General features: G+C 44.8%; 1 protein-coding gene across 1 annotated transcript in view; it reads left to right on the top strand.

Annotated features, from left to right (window-relative positions):
- The window catches only part of TBX1 (T-box transcription factor 1), a 151,810-nt gene that overhangs the window by 1,650 nt on the left and 130,814 nt on the right, over window positions 1-19,346 (top strand). The window contains exon 2 of the mRNA XM_058851855.1: window positions 2,557-2,705. The gene's annotated coding sequence lies outside the window, so the exon portion shown is untranslated. The remainder of the gene's footprint in view (window positions 1-2,556; window positions 2,706-19,346) is intronic.

The following is a 19,346-nucleotide window of genomic DNA, read 5'->3' as shown; positions in this document are numbered from 1 at the left end:
TAAGCTGCTCTGCAAATAATTTTCTAGTATCAAGGCCAATACAAACCCATGGCATGCAAGGTTGGGCTGCCAGGCTTGCTGAACAATCTACTGCTTTGCCAAAGGTTCAGATGCTTCAAAGAAGCTCCTTTCTCTGAAAGTTACCAGGTTTAAAAAGCCTGGGAGACCAGACCAAGGTATTTGCAGTCTCCATGATGCAGAGCTCCAAACCTGAGGTGTCTAAAAAGCAGGTCAGCACTTCCTAAGTGGAGAACCAAATGGCTGGTAGATGACATTGGGGAAGGCACACTGCTTTTTTCTTCTTCCAAATGCCTTTCTTTTCACTTACCTTCAAGGTGACTTCTCTGCATGTTTTGCAGAGAAAAAGAAGACTTGAAAGCGTAGCAAACTGATTTTGGAGCCTAGAGAATTTTAACCCATAATCCTGCAGTCCATGTACCATATGGTGATAGTGGTTCTGTTTTGCTTCAAGATTGCTGCAGGCCTTTGTTTACAGATTGCCTGGGTCCATGTGACCCTTGGGAACCTGCCCCTGTTCTACTACTTACACTCTCATGGGTTCTGCACTCTCAGGCGTGTGATGAAAATATCACATCTGTACACACAGGCAACAACTCATTGTCACCAAGCAGGACTGGGACAGGCCAATTCCATGCAGCACTCGGAGATTAGGCAGTACTTGGAGATAGTATGGAGGAAAGAGCTGGAGAAGTGTGGCACATCCCTCTCATATTGTCAGAGCTGTGTGCTGTGCGTGTGCCCAAGTGAGAACTTTACATGGATGCCTTAGTGGCAGCCTGATCTAGGATTTATTGCATTGTTTACAAGTCATAAAAGGCATTTTTCTTGGTCATGAATATGAGGCTACCTAGCCTTCTCTAAACCCCTCATTTCCCTTCAGGATTGAAGCATGAAGGGAATCCCAGAGAGAGTGCCAAGAAAACAGTGTTGATTCCACATCATGGGACATCTTATCTGTCCTAGGGTACATGGGAAAAGAAGTATTTTATAAATATTTAGAAGTAGCTTTTATGTTTTTTTTATCTATATATATTTACATATTAAAACCAAGGCTCCCTCAGGTTCATTTACCTTATTTTGGAGGACTTTAATGGAGAGCACAATTTAATCTAACAGGTTTTTGCAAAAGATTAGTTATCTTGGGGAAGTGCATTGAAAGCAGCAGGTTGCAGTGTTAAGGTTTGTTCTGAATAAAGTGTGTGTGTACTTATTGTATGTCTAGGTAAAGTTACATCTTGGAAAGATAGGATAGAGCACTACTGGAGGACATAAAAGATTTAAGTGGGTTTAGTTAAAAAAAACCTCCTCAGATTACCCTATAAATTAAATCTACAAGTAATTTTTTTTCCTATTTCTTTATAGATCTCATGGTCTGCTTCTTCTCTGAAATATTTGTGATTATTGAGAACAGAATATGCTGGGAGGTATTTCCACAGGGGCAGATTAACCTGAGAGCTACAAAACAAAAATGCCAGGAATGCCCTCTGAGGATACCAAATGGTTCAGGCTGTGTAGCTGATCTGCCCTCCTGGTCTGTCACAGCTGATGATCACTTCTAACCTGCCCTGTCACAGCTGTTTGCTACCACATCAGCGCCATTCCTTTTGCATGGGAGCAGCTGCGCTCACTGAAGGAAAGTCTGTCTCCACAGCCACGACAGTACTGACAGTCACTGCGGCTCGCTCGGGAGAGGGCAGCAAATCGCTTTTAAACTCATGTTTGCTTTGACTAGTAAAATACACAGGAGATTTGGGCCTGGGAGAGGGTGAAGGCAAGTGTGATGTGTGTCTGCCCAGAGGGTGACAGGGATACTCTAGACTTAAGTTTCCCAAGCAGCAGACATTGCTTCTTGAACCAGTAACTACTAGGCAAAAAGCTCCTTGTTGTTTCAAAGCATCAGACTGAAACAGAGAGGGGGGAGGAGGCAGTCATTATGATGGTGTGGCCATGATATAGAGTTGGTTCTCTGTGGATGTTTACTCTGATGAGCTTTGGAGGATGGAAATCCATCCTTTGGCAGGTGGTAGAAAAGCCCTTGCCATTGTCACTGAGTGGTGAGAGCAGTGAATTTTCACTGACATGCCTGTTGGAGATGAGAAGGTGCCTGGAGTATGGGTGGGAAGTAAGTGCTCTCAGAATATCCGAGGGCCATGTAGGACAGAGGGCTCAAAATTATTTGGGTTGGCTCTGTGCATCTGTGAGACAGAAAATGCAGAGGCTGAACAGGCAGCTGTGTAAGCACCCATGGAATTTAAATGCCCCTGCACCAGGAGGAGCTGTGGGGAGCTGAAATCTTGATCAAAGGACTGTGAAATACCAACTACTCCTGTTAGGACTCCTAACCTTTGACTTGGCTGTCTCTCATAGGGTATGATAAGGGATGTGCCCGTGTTTGGGGAACTTTTTTCACCAGGAGCTTTTACCTCCAGCATTCTCGAGCTCACCAAAGGATTATGGGGGTGCCCACACTTGCTCTGCATCTCCATTACCTGATCTTTCAACACAGTGTTAGCAAGATGTTTTTTTTTTCCCCAGGATGAGACTTGAATTCCCTCCCACTGATCATGGCCAAAGAAGAAAGCTCAAATGGAGATTTTATTCCAGAAACAATGGCCCCCTTATGTGCTGTGTCATGATCTCTCTGAATGAACCTGCTGGTGAAATGAAGGCTTTTCCCTGGGCAGGTTTGTACCTCTCACAGGTGAATCTTCATATTAGGTCAGCTGTCTTGATTCCTGCAGGGAGGGAGAAGGGAAGTAAAACATGAAATCTTTTTTCTGTGGGGACTGAGACAAAATGACAGTCAGTGGGACTTGGACTTTATATTTAGTTTCCATAAATCCCCATGTACTGCAGGAAATTTGTCCCCATTAACACCTAAAAAGTGAAGGGCAATTTTCCTGTGCAGTTTTCTGCCTTAAGACACTTTTCTCCAGGTCCAGCCCAAAGCCTCCTGCCTGGGATGGCTGCTCACTTCCAACCAAACTGCTGTTGTCCTTCTTGCCTCATCCCCACTCTGCTGTGAGCTGCTACCTGTTCTGTCAGTACCTGCTCTTCCACACCCTTTCCACTGCTGTCGGCATTTCCCAAGTTGTACATAAAATGCAGCTTGCTGCTTTCCCATGTTTGGCTCTCTGATGGCTGAGCTGCAGCAAACCCACCAAACTTATTCATTTGATCATCCAGTGCAGGAGGTTTTGAAAGCAAGACCTTGGTGTTCTTGATTACTTCCTCTCCTGTCGTCCCCTCTTGCCACTATCCATCAAGAACGGCATTTTAATGATCCCTTTGCTTCTTTTCCTTTTTTCCTGAGACTTCAAAGAGCACAAGAAGCAGCATTGTCATTTCTGGGCTGCCTAAATGGAGGGAAACTCTCTCCAAGTGCTGCGTGTGAATTTCAGTGTCCAAATTCCCATGCAGTTTCCTACAGCACATCAGGTAGTGTTTTGTATCCCATCTATTGCTGGATTTGAGAAAAAAAAATACTGTATTGGTTTCTGTTTCTGTGTTGAGAGGAATAGAGAGATATGCTCACACCAGGTGGAGATGAAGAGAGGGCATTGTATTGTCTGTCATTTGAAAATATGAGAAGTATTTTCCTGTGTGTATACCTGAAAGGAAGCTCAGTAAGTGCAGAACTCTGTGGTGATGTTCATGCTCTGGAAGAAGTCAGCTGTAGGTAAGTTGCTCTGTGTTGCAATAATCCAGTGTCCTACTTTGTGTACCAGATGTGCAGGAAAAAAATAATTTGGAGATGCAACTGCTGAAAACATGTGAAATCTGAAGGCAGTGGAGTGAAATCCTAGTCTGCTCCATTGTGCCATTGACTTCAGTAAAACCAGGGTTCAGCTTTTGGAGAGTGTGCTGGGCCGTGCACACAAACTGCCAAGAGGAATCTCTTTAAGAAGATCCAATGCAGGGAGGCCCAGCTGTGGGGCAAGGGCACTGGATTAAGCATGTCTTGGTAGTGTAACATTAGTTATGTACAGTAAGGCAAGTATTTCTAAAACTACAGAAAGCATTTGAGTCCTGTCAAAATAAAATAAAATTGGGGTGAAGGCTGGGCACTGTATTCCCTAAACTTGTTCCAGTGATTAATTAGCTGTGGAAAAATTAGCATGTAATTTCAGTCCCTGATTGTCTGCAAGTTTCCAGCATTCCTACCTTGCCTTGCCTTTATCTGTAGATGTCTGTAGGGCCCCATGTACTAGGCACTCTGTGTTCCCAGGGATGGGAAATTGTGAAATCCATGTGGGATGGGAAATTATCTCGGATGTTTCCCATCTTAGGGGAAAAAAAATCTATTTTGGAAGCGATTCAGCTAAAACTCAGAGCATACAACTGGTGCATTCATCTTCATGCTCACTTGCCTGCCTACTAGCAACACACTTGACTTTCTAAGTGAAAAATAACTTTAATTCAAAAATTGGACCTTCAGTATTTGTTAACTGGAAAACAGACATCTAAATAAGTCCGCTGATTTATATTTTTTAATCTGTGTCTTAAAAATAGATGCATATACCAACTGTTCTTCGGTCGTGCCAAGTTGAAGGTTTTATATTAAAAAATAGTTCACAGAATGGTTTCCACCAGCTTTGTATCTTACACAGCCAGGAGGCTCTGCCTGCTGAAGTGTCTTTGATTGTGTGTGGTGAGAGAGTTAACAGAAAGAGGAGGATGGCATAAAAGGTCTTTGGTACTGCAACTACCAGTGACCTCATGGCCTGCTGCTGAGGGGAGATGGCTTATGCCATGGGGCACTGTCTTCTCCAGAGCAATTCCCCAGAGTGCTTGGGCCATCAGCAGATTCCCCCATTATCCTCATATGGGATGAAATGGGCCTCTCTCCACCTGGTAGTTTCCCCTTGGCTTTCCTGAGCCAGGAAGGTCTGACCTGAGCTCTGCAAAGATGAAGAGGTGCCTGGCAGGTCTATGGAAGTATTCCCTGCTGGCTGTTCATTTGCTGCTGTGAGCTGCCTGGAAGAGGTTTCCTTGCTCAGCTAAGGAAGAACCTCATGCAGAACTAACACCAAACAGCCCTCAGGGTGAAGTCTGTGCACACAATCAGGAAAAGACCAGGAGTGAGCAGAATAAAGGAGTAGACCTGATGGGCAGTTTCCCAGCAACAGGAGCTTGATCTGGGCCGATTACTGAGTATTTACAAATGCTGAGTCAGTGCCTACTGAGCTGGCCTAGTTGTCTCCTCAGCAATTCCTACAGATGGAGAATGAGTAGCAAGAATAACAGAGGAGGAAGGATCTGGTTACAGGCTCAGAGAGGAATGCCAGAATTCCCTTGCCCATCTTGGCACTTGCTTTCTCTCCTCTTGCCCTGCCCTCCTACCTTTCTGGCCAATCCAGCCCTATTTCAAAACACAGGGAGGAAGGCTCTTCTGTTGGAGTCACTGTACCCAAGTCAGTCTATGCCAAGTTGCACATAAAACATAAAATATATTTGAGCTGCTGCACTTGCAATGGAGAGGAAAGCAGTAGAACTTGGGGGCTGCTATGAATACTTCATAGCAAAGCAGCTTTTGCAGGACCTTTGTAAGCAGAAGGAAAAAGCTGAAGTCTATTTTATTGAGTAGAGTTATCAAGAAACTTAATCTAGAAAGTTAATCTCGGAAGTATGCTAAGTTTAAACATCTGCAAGTGCTTTGAAATTAGTGAGTGAAAAATTCTGGGCAGAAGGAGGATATGTCTGGTTCAAAGCAGGGGCAACAGAATACCTCCTGCCTACAGCTGGGCTATGCAGTAACTTCTGAAAAACTATTTCTTTGCTTTTGAAATACATTTGACTGCACTAAGTGGCATGGTGTTCTCAAAATGTTTTCCTTGGCCTGTCTAATACCTCCTGGCCTGTGTTCCTTCTCTTTTTCTTCCCTATTTTTTGCAAACAATTCCATTTGAACCTTACTTTCCTTTGTTTAGGTTTAGTATTTCCCTTAACTATTTAAGGCTGTGATACTCATCTTGAGTAGCAAGCCAAGGAATCACAGAAAATCTATATTAATTTCTCACCCTTCTTTTGCTACACAGCGGCTTTCCCAGGCAGAAAGGTAAGTTCCCAACTTGTTCCTTGTTCTATCCTAACACAGCATAAAGGATTTGGTCTCTTATCTTTTAGATGGTGGGATACTTTAAAATAGCTCCAGGCACTGTTCCTCCTTTTCTCTACCTTGTGATGGACCTGCTGTTTTAGGAAGTGTGAGGAACATAATTAGTAAAATAATACCAGCTGTCTCATAGGTCCTTCTCATCAGTGGATCTTGGAGGGTTTTGCCAAGCTGGATACCAATTGTTACACCTATTGCAAAGATGGAGAAACTGAAGCAGGGGAAGAGTGCCTGCTCTCCCAGAACACATCAGCAGCAAAGCTGGGACTGAACACCCCTGCATTTTGCACCACCTTCCTCGGAAGTGAGAGGGAAGGATCTTTAGCCCAAGATGTATTTTTTGCAGGTAGCTCTTCCTTGCTCCCTTCTCAATAACTGGCACACTGGAGAAGAGATACCATGTTCTCCTGTTCTTCATGGTTAAGCTAATTGCCAAGCTCCTTCTAGGTTTCAGTAAGTCAGAGGATGGAAGAGTTGGTGTTACAGGTTGACATCAGGGCCTAGGAAGCAGTATCTGTCTCCAGACCCTGGGCTTACATAAGCAGCCATCTCACAGAAGTCTTGTGAAATGCTGCCAGGAGTCTTCTCAAAGGACTCAGATCCTAGGTGCTAGAGGAATAACAGGGAAAAGGGCATTTTTTCAAGTGTGATGCATCTGGGAGCTGCTACACTGGGAAAAGATCTCTCTGACTTTGCTCTAGTTGACCATGAAATGTATCTTGCAGTTTGGCAGTATGCAAAACCAGCAATGGGAACAGAGGTCTCCTGTCTTGAACACACTTCACTCAAGCGTGCACAGAGATATGGGACAGTGTCCTCTTTCAGTGTGCAAGGGAAGCCAAATCCTGCTTTCATCAGGTCTGCATGGCTTTGGAGTAACTTCATTTCTTTGTTATGCCGCAATGATGCACTTGGCTTCCCTACTTGTGAACCCCAACACTCACTGAGGAATGTGTCTCAAAGCCCCATCAAGCCCTCAGCCATTTTTTCTGGAGGCTGAAGTACAAAGACACTTGTGATGCCCAGAGAAGGGAGGGCAGAGTGCACGCCTGCCTCATATGATATTGCATCTCCACCTACGCCTGGCATGGCTGTGTTTTTCTAGCTCTTTTTGTGGTTTTGTTGTTCTCCCCTTGCACCCACAAGACCCTGCACTGGCTATAGAAATTGGCCAAATCTTTCTTGTGTTCCTCCCACAGGACTCAGGCACAAGCCCAGCCAAGCTTTTTATATGTGTCTGCAGATGGACCTTTGCCCCTATGGTTTGCCTGGCCCTCTCTTCACCCGTGGCCAGGCACTCCAGTGCATGAAGTGGATGTTTTCCAGCCCTGAGCTGCCAGAGTTAATTAACCCTCTGCTAAGGCCAGGCCAGTCTTTCTGGGAAACTAGATCCATTGGGCTGTGCATTCCACAAGCCTCTCTTTGCCTGGCGTCTTGTGTATCTGTACAGGAAAAATCTGTTTCTTCCTCCATATATTTGTTTTTTGGGATTGGAGGGGGCAAAAGCCTGAGGAAGACAGAAAGGATCAAGTTCCCTAAATTTCCTTGCTGTCATCAGCTGCCAGGAACTTGCCATGGGAGAAAACCAACTCAAAGTTGCTGGAGATGCCTTGGTTTTTCCTGGGCAGAAAATGCATGCATACAGTTTTCACCATCTCCTCTTCCTTGTGGCGAAGTTGTCTTTGTATAAGGCAGCTGCTATAGTTTCCCACAAACTGCTTGACATGACTGATCATATTGTTGCTGCCAGCTTAGTCCTTGCCCTCTGTCTTCCAAGAGGCTTGTCCCACTTTCAGAGGAAAGCACAGGGTTTTCTTCTGGGAACTGTTTAATTACTGTTTAATTTTTGTGGTTCTACTGGCTGAGCCCCTACAGAATAATGTTCTTAATTCCATCACCCTTTGGGGTCATGGGCCCCAATTCCCTTCTGTGCCTTGAGATTTCAGAGGTCCTTGAGGTACCTTCAATAGCCTGAGGAGATAGAAGTCAAGGATGGACTGGACTCTCACTGAGACATGTAGAGCTTCAGTGGCTGTGTTCTTGAGGCAAACTCAAGAGAATTGAGAGTTGAATTCTTCCCTGGCTGATCTCTGTCTTAAAATAAAGTACCCCTTTTGCACTGTGCTCAGTGCATCTCTGTGTTTTCAGGTTCGTGCCACCTGTGTCCCTGTGCTTCGTCTCCTGATGAGTTAATGCTGGTGCCAGAGGGAACAAACACGAGGTTGTTCAGGCTCCCAACGTGTACATGTCAGACTCCCGTCCGTGTTGTGCTGTTAAGGTCATTTATCTCTTCCCCAAAAGGCCCTGCAGAATGCTGGCCAGACCTGTTCCCGTTAACTGTGCCTGTCTTTCCTTGTAAGAAAAAGGAGTGTAATTGTGTGGTCTTCCAAAAATAATAATTAAAAAGTATAAGCTTGCATGAAAGCATGTTATGCTCTGGAGAAAGAAAGATAGGGACCTTTTTGACTGGTGCTGAGGGCAGGATACAGAGGGTTGTTTGCTTAAAGTGAAAAAAGCCAGAATTTACCTGCATGGTCCAGTCCTGTTTGGATAGAGGTTGAAAATCCCCCCTTTCCCACCTAATTCTGTGAGTGAGTTGCAGTAAATCAGGACAAGCTGAGGGGTTTTTTTGTTGGGTGGTTGGTTGGTTGGTTTTTTTTTTTTGAAAGGGCCTTGATTGTCCAGCTATTTTTCTCCCTTGGTGCTGCTTCACGCCACTTCTGACTTTGATTAATAGGTCTCTGAATAAAATGTTAATCTAACTAGGGGTCCTTGGCTCAGCCCCCTGCCCTCCATGCCTTGCTCCAGAAATATCAGAGAAAACACACAGAGGTTTTGTCTCCCTGCAGAGCACTTGTAGCTTTTGATTAATGGGTGGAAGGGCCCAGCTCCAGGTTTGTGGCATCTCTCCCGACGGCAGAAAAATAAGCAAAAAGTCACCGAACATGACACAGAGAAGGCAAGTCCCAGGAGCTGCAACAAGGAGAAAGAAAGAGACCAGCCTAGAATTCGAGATGTACCAAGTTCAGACTCTCATCTCCATTTTAATCTTTCTTTACAATGAGCTCAGACCACATTGCTGAATTCAGCAGTTTTCAAGCTCTGGGATGTCTTAACTTCTAATATGTGCATCATGAACTACTCTGCACGTTGCCCTGGGCTGACACTTCACGTGCATGTACTAAGAGTGGCTAAGATGGCTTAATAAAAAATGAGACCTTACACTTCAAACAGGACATGTGTTTCCCTCTTCCCCTTCAAACTCTTGCCCATTTTCTGAACCAGACTTCTTTTGGAGCTTCTGAAATTATCAGAAACATGTGTTTCATTCTTGTCTTCTGGCCAGTACTGAACTCAGAAAGACTCTTCTTGTATCACTTTCACATGGAAACCAGACCTGCTGGAAATTTGCTTGCTCCCTCAAGGTGGATGATTTGATGGAACTACAGATACACCAAGCTACTTGTGCAAGGGCTTGTCTACATGGGGCCATTAGGCATGAGCTGGGAAGTCAAACTGAGCTACTTCGTTAGTCTGAAATAAGAGTAATCATTAAAGTGGCTCATCAGATAAACTGTTCCTCAGGCAAGCCCTAAGTAATAGTGTGGGATATGCAAGAAGTGTGAAGGAGATGTATATACCAGCTTACAGCTCCCTTCCCTTGCAACCCAGCTGTGGAGCCATCAGTGCTGTCCAATGTTCCTCTATTTTGTGATGAGGTAACTGGAGCAAACATGTATCAGAGCTGTAGGCAGGTGGGAATTCTGGTATGGGTACTCAGAGACTATAGGGAAAGGTTCACACCATTCAGAAAAAAGGAAAAAAATCCATGACTATTTTGAGCCTGGATTTTTTTGTTCATAAAATATGAAGGGCCTTAATTTTTGCAGTTACAGTACTCCCTTGTGCCAAGGAAAAGTACTGCATCCTCAACTACTGGAGAAATACTTCAGTTAAGAAAAATCAAATCTGATACCAAGAGATTTATGCTCTCTTCACCTGGAAGGAATCTGTGAAGCAGTGTGGCCTTTCCTGGCACTGGTGCAGAGTAGCAACAATCACTGTATGGTCTTTCTTCTCCTCCTGGCATCTCCCCAAGGCCTCCTCAGTCTTTGACGTGTCTGTCATCCAACTCACTCGACAACTGACATGCCTGGAGGATGCAGCCGCCCCTGTTGACAACAGCTTTGTTTCCCAGGTGATGGATGGCTTTGTGGCCCAAGCCCTGCCATTGTCCACTGCCTGTGGCCTTACTTCAGTGATTCTTATCTTGGTCCTGGGCATCCACTCCCTGCAGGAAAGGTGAGCAGTTGCCAGTGCTGCACCTTCTCCCTAGGTGCCTCTCCTGGACAGGGTGGGGGGAAGGATAATGGGCATCCCATCCAGACTGAATGAAGCCAAAGTCTGTTGTTTACCTGGGCCTGTGAGGCATTCGGCTCTTATCATCAGGGGAAGGCAGATACCAGGGATTCTGTTCCTTAGTCAAACACTGTCATATAGGCAGTGTGGAAGCACTCGTGTAATTGCCATTCTCTGCTCTCAAACTCCTATCTTGTAAATCACCAATCCATCACAGCCCAGGTCCTTGTATTGTTCTGTAATTAACTGGACAAACTACAGGAGCATTGTCACAGTTCCCCATTTATAGAGGAGGGACAAAGACTTGAATGAAGATTTCAGTCCCCTTCAGCTTTTTCTTCTTCTCTTGAACTCTTTTTTTCTGTATCTTCTGATCCATCTCATGACTCTAAAGATGTCTCACCTGCTTCTCTGAATAAGTACTTCTTTTTGAACCAACAATAATACAGAAAGACTGGCCACAAAAGGATAGACCTAAGGATTTTAACCCTTCTCATTCCACTGTGGGTGCGTGCACATATGGTCACTCCCTAATGCAAGGAGCAGCTCAGTTCTGAACAGGCTTTGGACATTCTGCTAATAAAAACAGGCTACAGTTGCCTCATCCATTTCTTAACAATAATATGCAGAGGATTTAGCTCCAAGCAAACAGTCTCCTTATGAGTTAGACACTCCCTGGGGCTGAATCATGAGCTACAAGGGATATGGATGGTTTCCAAAGGGTGTGGTATTACAAAGATTTGGGGAGTTACTGTTACTTTGCTGGTTTTGACCCAGGAAGGTGGATAATGTATTTCAATGTTCCATATGGCTTTTAAGGCTGTTAAAATGTTTGATGCAGGCTCTGGAGCATGGAGGGAACTGGCAGTGATTTGGAGTAATAAAGCTGGTTTCTTTTCTATAGACCAGATGAGTGAGGCTGCTGTGCTGCTGGACAGTGTGGAGAGTTGGTTGAAAGGCAGAACTTTCCCTCAATTGGGTCATCTTACTTGAAAAGACTATTCAGCCTTTGGGTTATCCTGCTCTGTTGCCCAGTGAGGGTATACAGGGCCTTGTGTGGATCAGGAGAACCAGGCCAAAGCTCTGTTCTTGCTTTGTCTCTTACCCTCTCGTGCCTACAGGGATTCCACTACTTCAAAGCAGGGTGTTTCTCTCACTTTGGTTTACAGCACCTGGCATGCTGTGGTTCTGTTTTCAGCTTGAAGGTTTAGACACTGGAGCACTACAAATAACAATAGTTTATATATCCTCTGTTCTCTTCCTTTGCAAATTATTAGAAAAGGTCACAGTTCTCATGGCTGCTGCTTTGACAGCAGAATTTAGTTCTTTGTGTTGACAGTGTCACACAGCCAATTTTACTGACCTCCTGGGCATCCCTTGGAGCAGATTTTGGCTCTGGTGCTGAAGATCTACTTTTCTTCCTTATTTGAGGTGTCAGGTAGGTCTGTTGGATGAAATGTATGCTTTTATGTTCTGGTAGGCCAGGCCTTTTAATAAAACTCAACAATATTGCTTATTTAACCTCCCTCTCTAAAATATTTTCCAACTCTTGTGAGCTGTAAATTAGAACTGTCCACCCCATGGAAATTCTGAATAAGGCTGACCTGAGGCTGACCTCCAAGCCATGGGGCACTTCCTAGCACTGCCTGCATCCCAGTGACCAGGTCACTTCTACTAATGTATGAGCACATTGGATTCCCTCTTGTGAGGCCAGGGAAGTACAGGGTGTCTAAGCTCTGCTTGGAAAAAGGTTTTGCCACTTCAGTACTTTTGAATGGGAAGGGGAAGAACTGTTCATGTTTATTTTACAGCCCCTTTTATTGACTTGATTTATAGCCTGAGGCTGTGAGTTAATTGAGGTCCAGTCCAGGAGAGGGCACCTGGGAAAGGGAGGTGCTGCAGTGCCACCAAAGGGAAAACATGTAGGAAAGTGCTTTTATAAAAAGAGCAGTTTATTGCATGTTCTGGCACTTACTCCGAGCCAAGCTTTTTGCCACCAGAACTGGTTGCTCTACCTCAGGGAACACCCTTAGCTCACTGTGGGTTGCAAGGACCAGGAGGGCAGGGGTTAGCCAAGAGAAGGTGCATTTCTTTGGTGTGCCCTTCATTAAAGCACCCCTCTGCCTGTCTCTTATGGGTGAAACCTAGTCACCTGTATAAGTGCAACTGTCATCGCCTTCTCTAATGGAGACCTGGGAGGGCTGTTCCCACAGCCTGAAAGCAGGTGTTTTTCAGTGCATACCTCTTGGGTCTGCAGAGCAGATGCCAAGGCAAGTGCTCTTCCTTAGGCACCTAAAGTGTGGGATGCAGTGAATGATGCACACTTACATGCACTGAGGCAGGTGAGGAAGTAGGGCTCTTACTGAGGTTGGCTGGCTTCAAGACAGGTCAGGGAAAAGGATCCTTCAGCCCAGTGACACCCTAACAAACAAAGTGGATATAAAATTGCTATGGGTGGCCAAGGGCTGAATGTGTTGTAAACTGGAAGGTGGCAGACCAGTCTGGAAGGGCTGATTCACCCTTTTCTGTGTGGCAAACAGTAACGTGCCTTTGGGGCTTTGCACAGCCCTCTAGTGTAGGTGCTCTGAGCCCACTCCAGCTGCTCCTGGCTGTTTGGTACAGGCACAGGCTGGAGCTGAAGGGTTGCCAGCAAGTACTTGTTCTTCAGAGCTGGTGAGGCATGAAACCCATGTGCTGCCCCTCCTGAAGCTGTGCTAAACAACAGTGTTCTGTCCTGTAAAAAACCCCTGATAGGCCAGGGGCAAAGTTTCAAGAACTCCTCCACAAGAGGCTGGTACACTTTAGCAAAGAGCTCCTCTTCCTCTTGCACAGCCTCTTCATCAGCCTTGGGAGGGAAGCTGTTCTGACAGCGGGGCAGGTGCAAAAAGGCAGCCATGGGGTCCCTGCAGACCTGAACCTCCCAAATTCTCAGCCTGCTGATTGGCCTATGGGAGCTCTTTGTCAGGGCTCTTCTTCTCTTCCTGATTCATCACCAGTTGACACAAGCAGGAAATAAAAAGACCAGTTTACCCTCCATTTCTCCTGTGCAATGAGCCTTTTTCTTTAAGCCATCAGCCCCTTTATCTTTTGCCATCAGAGTGGCTGCAGTACAGCTTGTTTTCAGCTGTCTCTGGACATTGCTTGAATCTTCAGGGCACTTGTCTAGCACCACTCAGATAATCCCCTCTTTCACTCAGAACAAACAAAGTGCTCCTGGGCCACACTGCGCTTCCCCTGCCCCATTGTGGTGCAGGACTGCAGGGGTGGATGCACTTCAGTGTGTGCTGAGGGAGCTGTTCACTGTTTGAAGACGAACCTGCAGACCCTGGTGATTTTTTTAAAATACCTTTACTGGATGGAGGGCTAAGGTTCATTCTGAGCCTCAACCATCTCATGCACGTGATTTTACAGTGACCATGTGGTCCCTTTGCAGATGTGTTGCTGCGTGGGGTACCCAGTCAAACTGGGGAGAGGGGGGAGCTTCTTACACCAAAGTACGTTCTGTACGTTGTGTTTGAGGACTTGCCATGCAGCCTGGCGAAGGCCTGGGCTCCTTCTCACCTCGCTATCCCATCAGGCTCTTCCTCCTCCCGCTGGTCGGCAGAGGGCACCAGTAACCTGGAGATGGTCCTTGGGATGCGCTTGCTCTGCCGCTTCCACCGGCCAGCGGGCGAGAAAAAAGGGACGTCCTGCTCTGGGGCAGATTTCTCTGACATTTGGATAGACGTGTCCCCAGCCGGAACATCCACCTGGTTGCTCATTCCAGCCAGCCAGATTGCGGGAATGGGTCAAAGGGCTGCTTCACAAAAGGATCCTCTGAATCTTATTTCCTGCCCATGGGGCTCTTACACACAGACAGAACTGTGCCCTGCTCATCTCTGCTGCGGTGACTGAAACAAATGTTGGCAGGGTCAGTGGCTGGATCAGATCTTTCTGCCTTTCCTTGCTTCATGTTACAGGTGATCTTGGAGGTGTTTCACAGGGGACACATCTCTGGATCAGGGTGCAGCATTTCCCAGTGTGAATTTCTATTAGATCAAGAGACAAGCTATTAGGAGTTAGTACTGGCTCTGCAAGCACTTCCTACTTAGCCTGCACTTCACTTTTTCTAGCTCTATCCCAATCTGACCAAAACACAGTTCTGCTAGAATTTTCTGCTCTTTTCTACTGACACAGATGAAAAAAACATGTAGTGTCACAGGGGCAGCTTTGAAGCCAGACGTGCTGCAGTGGCTGGCACTAATGGCATTCCTTATAGGCTTCTTGCCCTGGTTTTGAAAACATGGGGTATCTAAAAAGACATTCCTTTTTCCTTGTTTTTGTTAGAACTCAAATTCTTTTTTCCCTCATGGCCTCCTGAACTCCTTGTAGTGTGGCCTTTTTAATGTAGCGTCTGGCTCCACACTGAACACAATTAAATTGCTTCTTCAAAGGCAACCCTATTTGCCTGTTCCCTCCTTTGCACTAGATTTCAGCCATGTGTAATTGCAGGGGAAGTTGATAGAAAGTGAAGAAGAGATATATTTTCTTTTTTTCCTGGAAATTCTTTTCCCAACAGATGAACAGTGGAGAGTGAAGCCAGAAGAAGAAGAAGCAGTTCAACCTTTGGAGTCCAGGCCAGTTCTGACTGTCAGGCTTCAACCGTTTATAGGATCCCCCTACCAGAGGCATGTGTTGCAGTACACCAGCTGCAGTGAAACCAGTGATGATACTGCACATATTCTGATTTATTGTCAGAACTAGCTCCTAATCTCTGTTTCATGCATGTGTCTGAAGTCTGGAAAAATAGCACTGATTTTAGCAGACTTATTCCAGGTTCACATGCTGTAACTGAGGTTGGGGTTTGACTGACTGATGTCTCATCTTTTGTTCCTTCATGGTTTTCTGTCCCATTTTAATTGCTCCTGTTGTTTTCCTAACTGCAGTTGATCAGGGATGAACAAGGAGTCATACAGAAAAGGCTCACACATCTGCTTAGACACATCACTTAAATCCTAAACCAAGTATGTCAGGTGCTTGATTTCTTTTTCATGCATTTCTATGGACCGTGGCATTTTTTGAACTTGAACTAGAAAAGCAACAGAAGCTGGAGGGCTGAAGTAGAGACATACTTTGGGGTTTCTTTTTCCATGTGGAAATGTGGGAAAGGATCTCTATTAGAAGCTATTTCTTTCCAGTCTTCTGGAGTGTTTTTCCTCAAACAGTACAAGCATAATGTTACTGACTTTGAGTTATGTTGCCTATCTAAAACAAGGAAGATTTGTTTCATTGGTGGAAATGATAGATGATTTTGTAACTGTATTTAATTGCTATTGATACTGACACACTGTTTAGTTTAAGTAAAGAATCTAAGCCCATACAGAAGTGTTTGTCTCAAATTTGTTGATTACATGTAAATTCTAAGCAACCTCTAGATGTGTGGTTCCAGAATTGAATTCAAGATGCTTTATAAACTCCAAAAGACAACAGTGCTTCTGGAAATACATATAGCCAGTGGGTTGGGAATAGTGAGCTTTGCAATGTGGTCTCTCTAGATCTACTGGAAATGATCGAACCCCATTTGCAGATTGAGGGCTGGGGCATAGAGTACTGATTACAGGGGATTTAGGTTAAGATAAGTTCGTCTGGCCATGATTTAATGTCATACGAGTTCCTCAGAACAGCTTTATTTGATCGGTAGAGGTCTTAGATGTTCAACTCTCCAGTACATCACCAGCAAAGTCTCTCTACATATCTCTTAAATTCTTAGCCCGATGCTTTTGCTTCTGGAGTTGATTGTCCCAGAATAGTGTAGTTCTTCACTAGTGCCTGACTAGATCACATTTACTGTGGGAAGTGAAATAGTAACCTGCATGCTTTGCACTTGGCTGGTGAAGAGCATGTGAGCTCAGAGCTGATGTTCACCTGCTCGTCATCAACATCTGGCTATTGCTAAAACTCTGACACAGGAAAATAGTTTCAGTCTTCTGGGCTGCAGTCAGTGTTTAGATTGTACTGTTTGTTCTTCATGGAAAATCTTGGTACAGGAAAATATTTCTAGGAAACTGTATTATTTCTAGTGCAACCTGGAAAGAAACACAAATAAATCACCTTTGAAAAAGTGAAATGAAAATGCTCTTTTGATGTTCTTATGCCATTGTATTTGCACAAATGGCTGTGCCAGGGGTTGGATTTGTTAACCAAGAAGGAGAGCAAGGGCTAAGATATTACAAGTTCTGCAGAAACAAGAAAGCAAATAGGATGAATTCTCATCTCCCTTGCATTTGGTAGTGTTTCATAGGAGTAGTCCCAGTTTTTGTATGTAGTCCATTCTTAGAGTGGTTATTGCAAAATAGGAGTCAAAACCATGTAAAGATTATGCTTTTTCTCCTGGCTTCATGACTCCCTGTAGCTGTCATCTGCCATGTATCTCAGACCCTGCGTTTCAGAGAGGTTTTGAATAAAATGCTATGAACCCTGTGACTTTTGGGAGAAATGTCTTCTCTGACGGCCTGGGGTTGATGAGTTTTGGGAATGTTTAATGTCCAAGACAATTCAGCTTTGCCCAGTTTTAAATAAGCCATGTTTTTGTAAAATGGTGCTGCTGATATAAGATAGGGTAGGGAATACAGAATCCTGGTACAAAGAGAAACCCTGCAATGAGGGCACTACCCCAGAGGGACTTTGGGGAGAAAGAGCAGGAGAGGGAAGGGGCCCACACAGCGCTAATTGAAAGCGCATCTTCCCGTCAGTCATGGTGCTTGCCCATCAATCATTCTGGCACCAACAGGATCTGACATCAGTAGGGAATTAAATAAACTCCTCTCTCTTTAGGGATCTGCTGATGGAAACCCGTAGGGGGGAAGCGAGCAGAGAAGAGCCGGAAGCGTGTCTGTGGGAGAGAAACAGTCTCAGTGGTCCCCTGGGATGGTGCAAGTCTGTGTCCTCCCTCTTTCTCACACCAGCATGTACAGCTGAAGGGATTTTTCAATGAGTCCCCAAAAAGGTGAATTTAAAGCTGGTAACAGGCCAAGCTCACCTCAGTTTAAATAAACAAACTGCAATAACAGTATCCTATGGTGAGTGCCCTGAAAGCTGAGTGATGCACTGTGCAGCTGAAAAGTAGTTTTCACCCTTGGGTGAACTTAATGTTATTGGACTGCAGTAACTGAGGTGAATCTTGACCAAAGTGTCAGAGCAAAACACTGGGAAGGGAAAGTGGGTTAGAGCAGAGGGTTAGAAAATGAGCCCCTGTTTCCTATCCTGCTGTGAAACTGTCTCCACGGTGAATTAGGATGTGATGTGAATTAGGATGTGATGTGGATTAGGATATTACAGATTGGACCTGCCTGAAATCAGGGGTTCAGTGCAGATAAAGGGACTGGTATCTCCTTTGTCAGGGCTATCAGCAGTCCCTCGGGTGTAAGTGGCAGGGTGTGTGCACCGTGCTCCTGAGGAGAGCCGAAGAGCAGCTGGAAACCATTCGGTCACTGACAAGTCCCCTGATGGACCTCTACTGACATGGAGCGGCTTTGGTTTCAGGAAAGCCAAAGGGAACCTGTCACTAATTAGACACACAGCTAATTAACGAGAAGCAAACAAAGAGCAGCAGCTTGTGTTTTGGGAAAGCTCAGCTTTAGTAGCCAAGGACGTCTGCTCCTCCCTTTTAAACCATTTCAAAAACAAACAAAGCGGGGAGACTTGCATTTCAAAGCAGTGCAAACACTACCAACCTCAGAAAGCCTTCCAGAAGGGATGCCCAAGAGTGGGATTTAGCAGTGAAAGGAAAAAGGCCTCTCCAGGTGTAATGAGACCTTCTCTGTTCCTAGATCAGGGCCCTCTGAATCCCCAGTGTACATCTCTTACCTATTAGCTTTTAATTTTTCTTTCTTCAAATAAACACTTCTGTTAAAATTTTGGGTGAATGGATGGGAAAGAAAGGCAGGTGTGGAAACAAGAGCTGTCATTTTGTGCTTTGTTACTTCCCAGATCTTACAGAGATGTGTGGTATTTCAATTCAAAAACCTTTTTTGTGTATTGTGTATACTGCTTTATTACTGTGGGGTTGGCTAGAGGCATATGTCAGTAACAAACTAAGCAAAAATTACCTAGACTGTGTAAACAGATGCACAGGAGGGGATGAGGCTCTGTTTGAGTGCTAAAATCTTTAATAAGAGAAGTGTGCTTTTGGGACAGGAGGCATCCAAAACTCTAATCCCAGTTATGAGTCCTCTGATGACCCTGAGAAATCTTGCTTAGGGCCTGATCCTCCAAAGAGCCTTGTCAGGGTCCCAAGTCCTGCTCAGAGCAATCATTTTGCACTAACTCCAAATACAGCAGTGCTAGCAGGACCCATTAATTGAATTTTGCTAAGTGCTTTGAACATAAAACATGTTAAAAGTGCCAGGTTATGTTATATTTGGTGTATTTCCTAGAGCCGTGCATGTAATTAGTGGAATCTCAGCCTTCGAAAACGAAGGCAGTTTCTATCCTCTTTGTCATAGGAAAAAGTAATAGCTGGAAAACAAGACTGAAGGCTCAGAAATAGGAGGCAAATTTAAAAGAAACAACAAGTTCTGATATCTTACTATTAATATCATGGGTTTGGAGACAAAATCATAAAATTGAGTGCTCAAGTATGAGACTATGTGTCTGTGCTTTAAATATTTACTAAAAGAAATGCATTATTAATCTTTTTGTGCATTCAATAGAGAACTTATTAAGTCCTTATTATCACTGTCTAATGTGGAAATCCAGCACAGCATGTGTCATCAGATTAGCCTATAAACCTAACTTTGTCTATTTTCTTCCTTCATCTTGGAGGAAGGACTGTGTTCCTGGTTAGGGAAAAGACTGGGATTTACAGGCTTAG

Source organism: Poecile atricapillus, chromosome 16 (assembly GCF_030490865.1).
Source record: "Poecile atricapillus isolate bPoeAtr1 chromosome 16, bPoeAtr1.hap1, whole genome shotgun sequence".
Lineage (NCBI taxonomy): Eukaryota > Metazoa > Chordata > Aves > Passeriformes > Paridae > Poecile > Poecile atricapillus.
The sequence above is the reverse complement of the archived record's forward strand: the minus strand, read 5'-3'. Positions and strand labels throughout refer to the sequence as shown.